The sequence below is a fragment of the Bos taurus genome, chromosome 29 (genome assembly GCF_002263795.3).
Source record: "Bos taurus isolate L1 Dominette 01449 registration number 42190680 breed Hereford chromosome 29, ARS-UCD2.0, whole genome shotgun sequence".
NCBI classification, from domain to species: domain Eukaryota; kingdom Metazoa; phylum Chordata; class Mammalia; order Artiodactyla; family Bovidae; genus Bos; species Bos taurus.
This window is the reverse complement of record NC_037356.1, coordinates 14,466,730-14,475,053: the sequence shown is the minus strand read 5'-3', so window position 1 is coordinate 14,475,053 and position 8,324 is coordinate 14,466,730.

Below are 8,324 nucleotides of genomic sequence, written 5' to 3'. Positions count from 1 at the left end.
TTGAGAGCAAAGTCTAGGTCTTTTCATGTCTGAATCTTTAGTGGCTAATACTGGGCAGGGATATAGTATGAAATTAATAAAAATATTTGAATGATTAAATTAATTAATAACTATGTACTATTTCAATTCACATCTATAATATGCACATTCGAATGCTGAACCAGTTGGTATCATGGTCACAGGAGACTCTAAACTACAGACATGGATAAAAGACAAAAGCATGTATAAATATTTTTCTCTTAAAAGAACTAATCCAGCTATTTCAATAAAGTAATTAAACATATAATCTTATAGAACAAAGCTTTAAAGAAATAAATGAAAAAAATTTTATGGTTCCTCTCAATGACATTTATTCCTGTTTTGAGCATAGCTTGGTAAAATAATTCTATCTGGGAGATTTGATTAGAATTATAGAACACAGAATTCTCTCCTTCAGCAGATAGAAGATATTATTATATTGTGTGAGTTTTCTTTACAACTTGCCTTTGCAAAAGATCTAACACTTAAAACAAGTGTGTCTTTCTCTCTCTCTCTTTTTTTAACTTTCCTTAAGTACAAACAGAACAGAAATTTTAAAAAAAAGTTAGGTTCATACAACTATAATGAATGTAATTTAAAAACTGAGTCCCAGGTATTCATGAAGCAAATAAAGAAACTGAGGAATGAAAATAGGAAATGACTTATGAAAAGCCAGCCAGTGAAAACCACAATAAGAATTGGTTATCTTACTTTCTACTTTAGTGTTCTGCCCACTAAACCACCTTTCTCATTTACTTTATCTATTCTGAGAGTAAATTTCTTCACTGAATTGCTAGGTACTTATGACTAAGGGATTCAGGCCAATAAAAGCAATTGATTTACACCTAATTTAAAATGGCAAGTAACTACCAGCTTTAAGATGGACAACTTTTGACAAAATGAAGAAAAATGAGATATCGATTTGAGAGTATGGTGGTCAACTTGTGCTTTGTCTCCTGGAAGAGATTAACCTCTCTTACAGAAAAGATGGAAGAAATCCACCTCATTTTAGTATTCCATTAACTTTGAAATCTAGGGTCCATTAAAGTCAGAAAACTGTTGGTGGTTACAGTAGTGGTAGTTTTGAGTGTCAGGGAAAAAAGAGCAGTAGGGAATGAGAGATAGTGCAATTTGGTCTAATAAAGCCACAACAAATGAATTTCTATGATAGGGACACATGTATGATTGCCTTCCAGATGTGAAAATGAGACAGAGTTCCACGAGAATTAAAATATTTGGATAGAAGATTTAACAGCAAATTCCCAGACCCTTTCTTTTGGAAAACTTCAAGTCTGTATATCTTCTATCACTGGTTTTATTTGGGTTAAAAAAAATAGAATAAATTCTAAAATTTAAAAGCATATGTATTCTAAGCAGAGAAACATAGACTTTAAGAAAAAATAGAATTTTCAATAGAAGGTAAAATGGCATTGTTTTGTTAAAATAGGATAAGAAAACCAAAAATTAAAAAGAGCTTTAAAAAGAACACAATATTTTTTCTACTTTCAAAAAATTTCCTAGAAAAATAAGCAACAGCATCAAGCTAATTTGAAAAAGAGTACAAAAAATGTAAAATTGTATTATCAGTGTACAAAAACACATGTAAAGCTATAAGAAATTTAGTTAATAGTGCAAAGAAAGATTGAGAAGTCTCTTGAGAATACAAAACAAAAGTGTGACAAAGATTAAAGTCATGAGAGAGATAGATACAGGAACCAGTAATAATAATATAAAATATTGAGATCTTAGGATTTCAGGACAAATGAAATTTTATAATAAACAGTGACAAAGTTGAAATCTCTCAGGAAGTAAACATATGATTATCTTAAAATTTTTAAGGCAAAACTGAAGAGATATGTTCAGAACCAAGATGAATTTTGAAAACAAAGGTTGACTTTCAGTGATAAAGATTTTAAAAGACCCAAACATTAAAATAGTATCCAAAAGTATATGGAATTATATGGATTCAATCATCCCTAAGACAATAAATGGGCTTCCCTAGTGGCTCAGATGGTAGAGAATCTGATAAATCCTCAAAAACCTCTCATTAGGAGAGTCTTTAATTCTCATTTATCTAATTATTAATATACATATTTATTGTAGGAAACACTTCTTAGAGAGAAACATGCTCGTGTACATACATATGCATGTGTTATGTGTATATACAAATGCACACACACATATTTAAAGCAACTCCAAAGCATGTTAACCTTGCATACTTTCTAGTGTGTGGTACCTAAGCCACGGTTACGTTCTGTGCGTGTGTGTGATTGAATCTTAATGACTAATCGATGTGATGTTAAAAAGCCCAGGTCTTTTTCCTCAATTGTGATCTACTCTTAAAGGCCTGACCAGCTCTGGAGCTCCTCATGGGAATTGCTAATACATCTGTTGCAACATCCTCATTCAACCAGTCCTGAATCCCTACTCCTGATGTGGTATCCATGAGACATTTCACTCCCACTTCCACCCAAAAACAAACAAACAAATCAATCTACCTTAAACAAATCTCTTGCTCATAATGTTTCCTGAAGGAACAAAAATCTAAAGCAGAAAGAAAGCCTCCTACTCTGCTACTGATGAAACTGCTATTGCAAGGTATGGATGAGATGTAGCATGCTCACAACCCTGCTTGAAAACAACACTCGGGTTGAATATAGCTGACAAAGTGTTCTTTATAATAGCTTTAGCCATCACAGTAGTTTTACTTTCTTCAATATCTTTCCAAGAAAGATAAATCAAAATTCAGTTCAGTTCAGTCAGTCACTCAGTCATGTCCAACTCTTTGCAACCCCATGAATCGCAGCACGCCAGGCCTCCCTGTCCATCACCAACTGTCAGAGTTCACCCAAACCTATGTCCATTGAATCGGTGAAGCAATCCAGCCTCTGTTGTCCCCTTCTCCTCCTGCTCTCAATCTTTCCCAGCATCAGGGTCTTTTCCAATGAGTCAACTCTTCACATGAGGTGGCCAAAGTATTGGAGTTTCAGCCTCAGCATCAGTCCTTCCAATGAACACCCAGGACTGGTCTCCTTTAGGATGGACTGGTTGGATCTCCAATTAGGTATACTTAAATTCTGATATGACTATAAATGAATATGTGTATATCTTCAACAAGAAAGAGAAGTGGATGGGAGGTTTCAAGTTTCAAAATACCAACTCTCTTGTTTCATAATGATGCAAGTGGAAGCTGCTGGCCCAAAATAAACCTGTTTCAATATCCAATGAGTTGACCTGAAGTCCTTTCATAAACACTTTTAGGTATTTTTCTCGTCTTCAAACAAAATTCAGAAAGGTATCCATAGTCATAGGAGGAGAAAATGAAGCTTGAAGAGCTTAAACAACTGAATCGAAGTCCCAAAGCATCAAGTGATGAGACTGGGATTTGAACTAGCACAGTTGCTTTCAAAGTCTTAATTATTTGACCTCTTTTATGAAATAACTGTTCCAAAATATGATTTAGAGATCACTTAATTTACTGGGAGAATGGAGGAATCCAAACATCAGTATCTGCACTCATAAATGATTACTTTCCTTGAGGAATCAGGATCAACATATGGTATGCATGAAAGCCTGTATCAAGACATCTGGGTTCAAATTTGGACTTTTCCTCTAAATGGCTGGGTAACTTTGGCTAAGTTACTTGATTTCTCCAAATTTCACCTGATTTCCTTCACCTGAATATCTAGCAATAACATGCTGCCAGCATTTATGTGGGAATAAAATGCGGTGATAAATTAAAGTGCTTAGCACAGTACTTGGCACACAGTAAGCACTCAGTAAGTGTGAGCTATTACCATTCTAACTTGTCTAGATAAAACATGTGAAAGAACAATATGGAAAGATCATTTGATTTTCTGTTTTTGATGTGGGATAATATGACATTGTAAATCTCAAAAGCTGACAAGGTATTTCAAGGTCAAACATTTAACAATAACCAATTAATTATATTTTCCTCTTAGTGAATCATTATTGGAAGAAATCATTAGGTGACCTTTTTTGGTTACAGCAATCCAATAAAAAATACATTAGCCAGTGTTTCAGGAACATTAGTCTAATGTGCTTTTAGAGATCACCTTCTCTGAGCAGTATAATAAGTTTGTGTGAAAAGCATAAAGCATGTAATATATAATAAGATTTGGACTTTAATGAACCATCTTGGCAAACTGACTGGTACAATAATTCAAAGGTGAGCTTTCCTTAATTAATGAATTAAAAAAGCCAAGAGTATGCCCTAAACGCTACACTTGATTATGCTTTCACTTATTTTCCATTTTTAATCATATACCCCTGATTTGTTGAGTAATATGAAGTAAATCCTAAGTGACCTTGGCTATGAAAATAATAGGGAAGAACTGAAACTTACAAAGAGATGGCATGAGTAGCAGGTTGTATAGCTTCCAAAGCATACTTTTTATCCTTAAAAATATTAGCAAATTTAACATATTTAATTTTGAATCAGCTCAGATATTTTTCTGAAACTACTCCCTACCAGATGTTTAGTACAAAATGGGTACTACTAAGCCACTAAGTCAGAATTAGGTAAACGTTCACATTGAAAGATTTTAAGAGCAAAGACTAGTAGATCATTTCAAATAGTAACTTCATCGCTCTTAATCCTATAGACTTTGAAAAAGAGTGAAGACAGTTTACTGTATTGTGTATCTAACTATCCTATAAGGTAGTAAGCCTCCTAACAGTAGAAACTTCTCAGAACTGCATGGTATTTATGATATTTAGCAAATGCCTAGGAAATTGTCTAGAATGCACTGAATGTGTGATTGCTGAAGACATGACTGAATGAGAAAGTGATAAATAGCAAGTAAACATCTTCATTTAGGTTAAAAGTTTCCTATTAATATATCATAATTTATGTAGCTATGGCCAGAAGTTAGTTATGCAAACATAATATTTCAACAGATCTAAGGTGCCATGAGTTATAACAAGAACTGTTCATTTATATGAAATTAAGAAAGAAAATAAAAACACTATTAATTTATCTGTGATATGTCCTCATTACTAAGACATCGCCAATTTTCATTGATATAAAATTTGTATTAAAATTTTACAATTAATATTATTTTATTTTTTAAATAATTTTATGTGAATAAGCTTTAAAGTTTATTAAAAGTGTTGACTTTAAAAAATGTACAACATATAAGTTGTGAATTGAGTTTTATTTGGGGAAAATGGGGGACTGAAGTCCAGGAGACAGCATTGCAAATTGCTCTGAGAAGCTGCTCGAAGCAGGCAAGGGGAGGGGCTAGGATATGTAAGAATTGCAACAATGGACAGGCGATCCTGAGGGAGTTAACTTAGACTGATAAGGAGTCCAAGCCTAAGGCCCCTTTAGGAAGGAGGTAAACATTGTTTTTTGTTTTTATTTAACATTCTTTTACCTTAGACACGTAGGTCTAAGTACAGCAGGCAGCAGTATCTCTTGTTCAAGAACATGCTTTTCTGCACTCAGAATGTATGCTATGGAGGTCTGGGTAAAAGTTCCACAGCCTTGAGCTTTGGGTTAACCTGTTCCTTCTGACTAATCTCATTCTGATGTCATCCCAGGATGTAAGTTACAGGAAAGGGCCTGGAGGAAATTTTCAGAGCCTTGAGGTATTTCTTTTTCCATTCTTAGCAGCTAGCAGAAAAGTATATAATACCCTGCAACCTACCAGGATCCTCCGTCCATGGGATTTTCCAGGCAAGAGTACTGGAGTGGGCTGCCATTGCCTTCTCCATGCTTAAAACTAGCCAGGTGGATAATCTTTCTACCCTCTTCCAACGTCTGTGTCAGAAGCTTTTTTCCATCACTATCACTTTAATAAAATTTCTACTACACAAAGCTCTGAATGACTGAGACTGTCTTTGGTCCTGGAGTTAAATCTTCTTCGGAGACCATGAATCTGGTGAAACACCGTAATCTTTCATCTATCACTTTGGGGTAGTATCTGGGATCACAAGACAAGGTATAAGCTATCAGTCAGAACATCATTAAGATTATTGTTAAAGAATCCCGATATGTCAAGTTAAGGAACTTAGCACTTTTCTATGTATGAGAAGATGCATGAGTCTGGATCCACTAAAATCATTCATTTGATATTGCACCCCGCCTATCTGGGGCCAGTATCCTGTGTTTGCACATCCTGAGTGTCCTCAGGACTCACCATGGAGAGTGGCTGCAGTCTGATGACTGCTAGATGGCAGGTTTTCTTCTCCTTCCAAGTTCCTTCAGGCTCACAAGCTCGCCACCCATGATGGCTGCAATTGTTGATGACTATGGCATCCTTTGTTTACCGATATGGCAGGAAATAGTCTATTGTAAAAAATTATTTAACACTCCTTGAAGAGGAAAAATTAGTTGAATAAAGCCACTGAGGAAAGTATAGATAAATCTATGCTCTTCAAATATATATATATATATTTCGGGAGCTAATTCAGCCAAGCTGAAGATCTAAAACTTTTCTGCAGGAAATTGAGCTTTCTGTTGTATTTATATCCAAAAACTGTTAGAAGAACAGTACTATTTTTCTAGGGTTGTTGTAAGGAGCTACAGCATGGAAACAACAAATGTAATAGCTATTTCAGCACTCCCCCACTCCTCCCGCCACGAGATATTGTACTTACTATGTAATAGAAAGGATTTAGTTCTAGAAAGAAGACTATAAATTTCAGTATGTTTAAGATAATTTACATCTGGTACAACTAATGACAGCTATAACTTTTAAACTTTCACTGTTTCCTAAGCTAACCATGCTGCATTGCCTTCCACAACTGCATAAATCATATAAACATAGATAGTCATAGAGTTACAGCTTATGCCTTCTATTTTAAAGTAAATAAAGAGAGATGAACACATATTAGAAAGCTTCATCTTTTTGGAACTCTGGTGTCAGGAAACCAATTAATTTGAGGCTCTGGAGAATTGAATGTGCCTTGTGACTTTCAGCCTTAGCTTAACAAAACCAGATAACAGCATGATAAGCCACCAACTATTTTAAATATTACGGAGCTAATTTAGTTCATTATATTGGAATAAATAAATGTCTAAGGCATTGCGTTATTTTCTTTTATATAAAGTGGGGCTTCTTCTAAAGGGAGGCATTCTGGTTTCACCTATTTTCTTCTCGAAGAGGGGATTTATTTTATGTCTATACCCTTTCATGATAAACCTTAGATTAACTAGAGACTGAGTTAATAGTTTTGTACAACCTTCTAGAATCTTCATATCCCTTATCTGTAATAAAAGAACATCTGCCCACCTCCATGTAATATGCTGAAAATGAAACAAGGTTGAGACATCTGTCAGGCAAGGGCTCCTGCCTCTCTCTAACTTCCCTGTTAGCTGACAGTAACAATGGTAACAGTGTTATAACTGAACCCTCACAACTTTAGATTGCAAGGAGATCAAACCAGTCAATTCTAAAGGAAATCAACCCTGAATATTCATTGGAAGGACTGATGCTGAAGCTGAAGCTCCAATACTTTGACCACTTGATACAAAGAGTGGACACATTGGAAAAGACCCTGATGCTGGGAAAGATTGCAGGCAAAAGGAGAAGAGGGCAGCAGAGGATGAGATGGTTAGATAGCATCACTGATTCAATGGACATGAACTTGAGCAAACTCTGAGAAGCAGTGGAGGACAGAGTATTGCAGTACATGGGGTCGCAAAGACTCGGACATGACTTAGCAACTAAACAACATAATAACACAACTTTAGGTCATGATATGGTTCCTCCTGAAAGTATCAACTAAACTGCCTAATTATAAAAATCATAAGATTTTAATAAAGGGATGCGTTTTTTAATCTCTATATCCTCCAGAGCCCTTTGGAGTAGGGCTCTCCTGTCTCTTGCCAGGCTAGTTCGCATCTTCCTAGCAACCATGGAGCACAACGATGCTATCCTCGTTGACCAGAGGCTGAGATATTCATGGCTCACCTCTTGTGGATCTGGTTAAACTGCTTTACAAAGACTTGGCCATACTCATTCTGTATATTCAGATAGTAAGCTTTTTTATACCTCCTCTCCCTATGGGAGTAAACACACCCAAGCTCACACTGCCTAGACCACACTAAGACCACACTAAGAATTGTCTGCTGCTGCTGCTGCTAAGTCGCTTCAGTCGTGTCTGACTCTGTGCAACACCATAGACAGCAGCCCACCAGGCCCTGCTGTCCCTGGGATTCTCCAGGCAAGAACACTGGAGTGGGTTGCCATTTCCTTCTCCACCACACTAAAAATTGCCCGTTTCTTCCACTTGAATGTAGGTTAGCTTAGTACCCTGACAATGCTTGTTTGTGATTG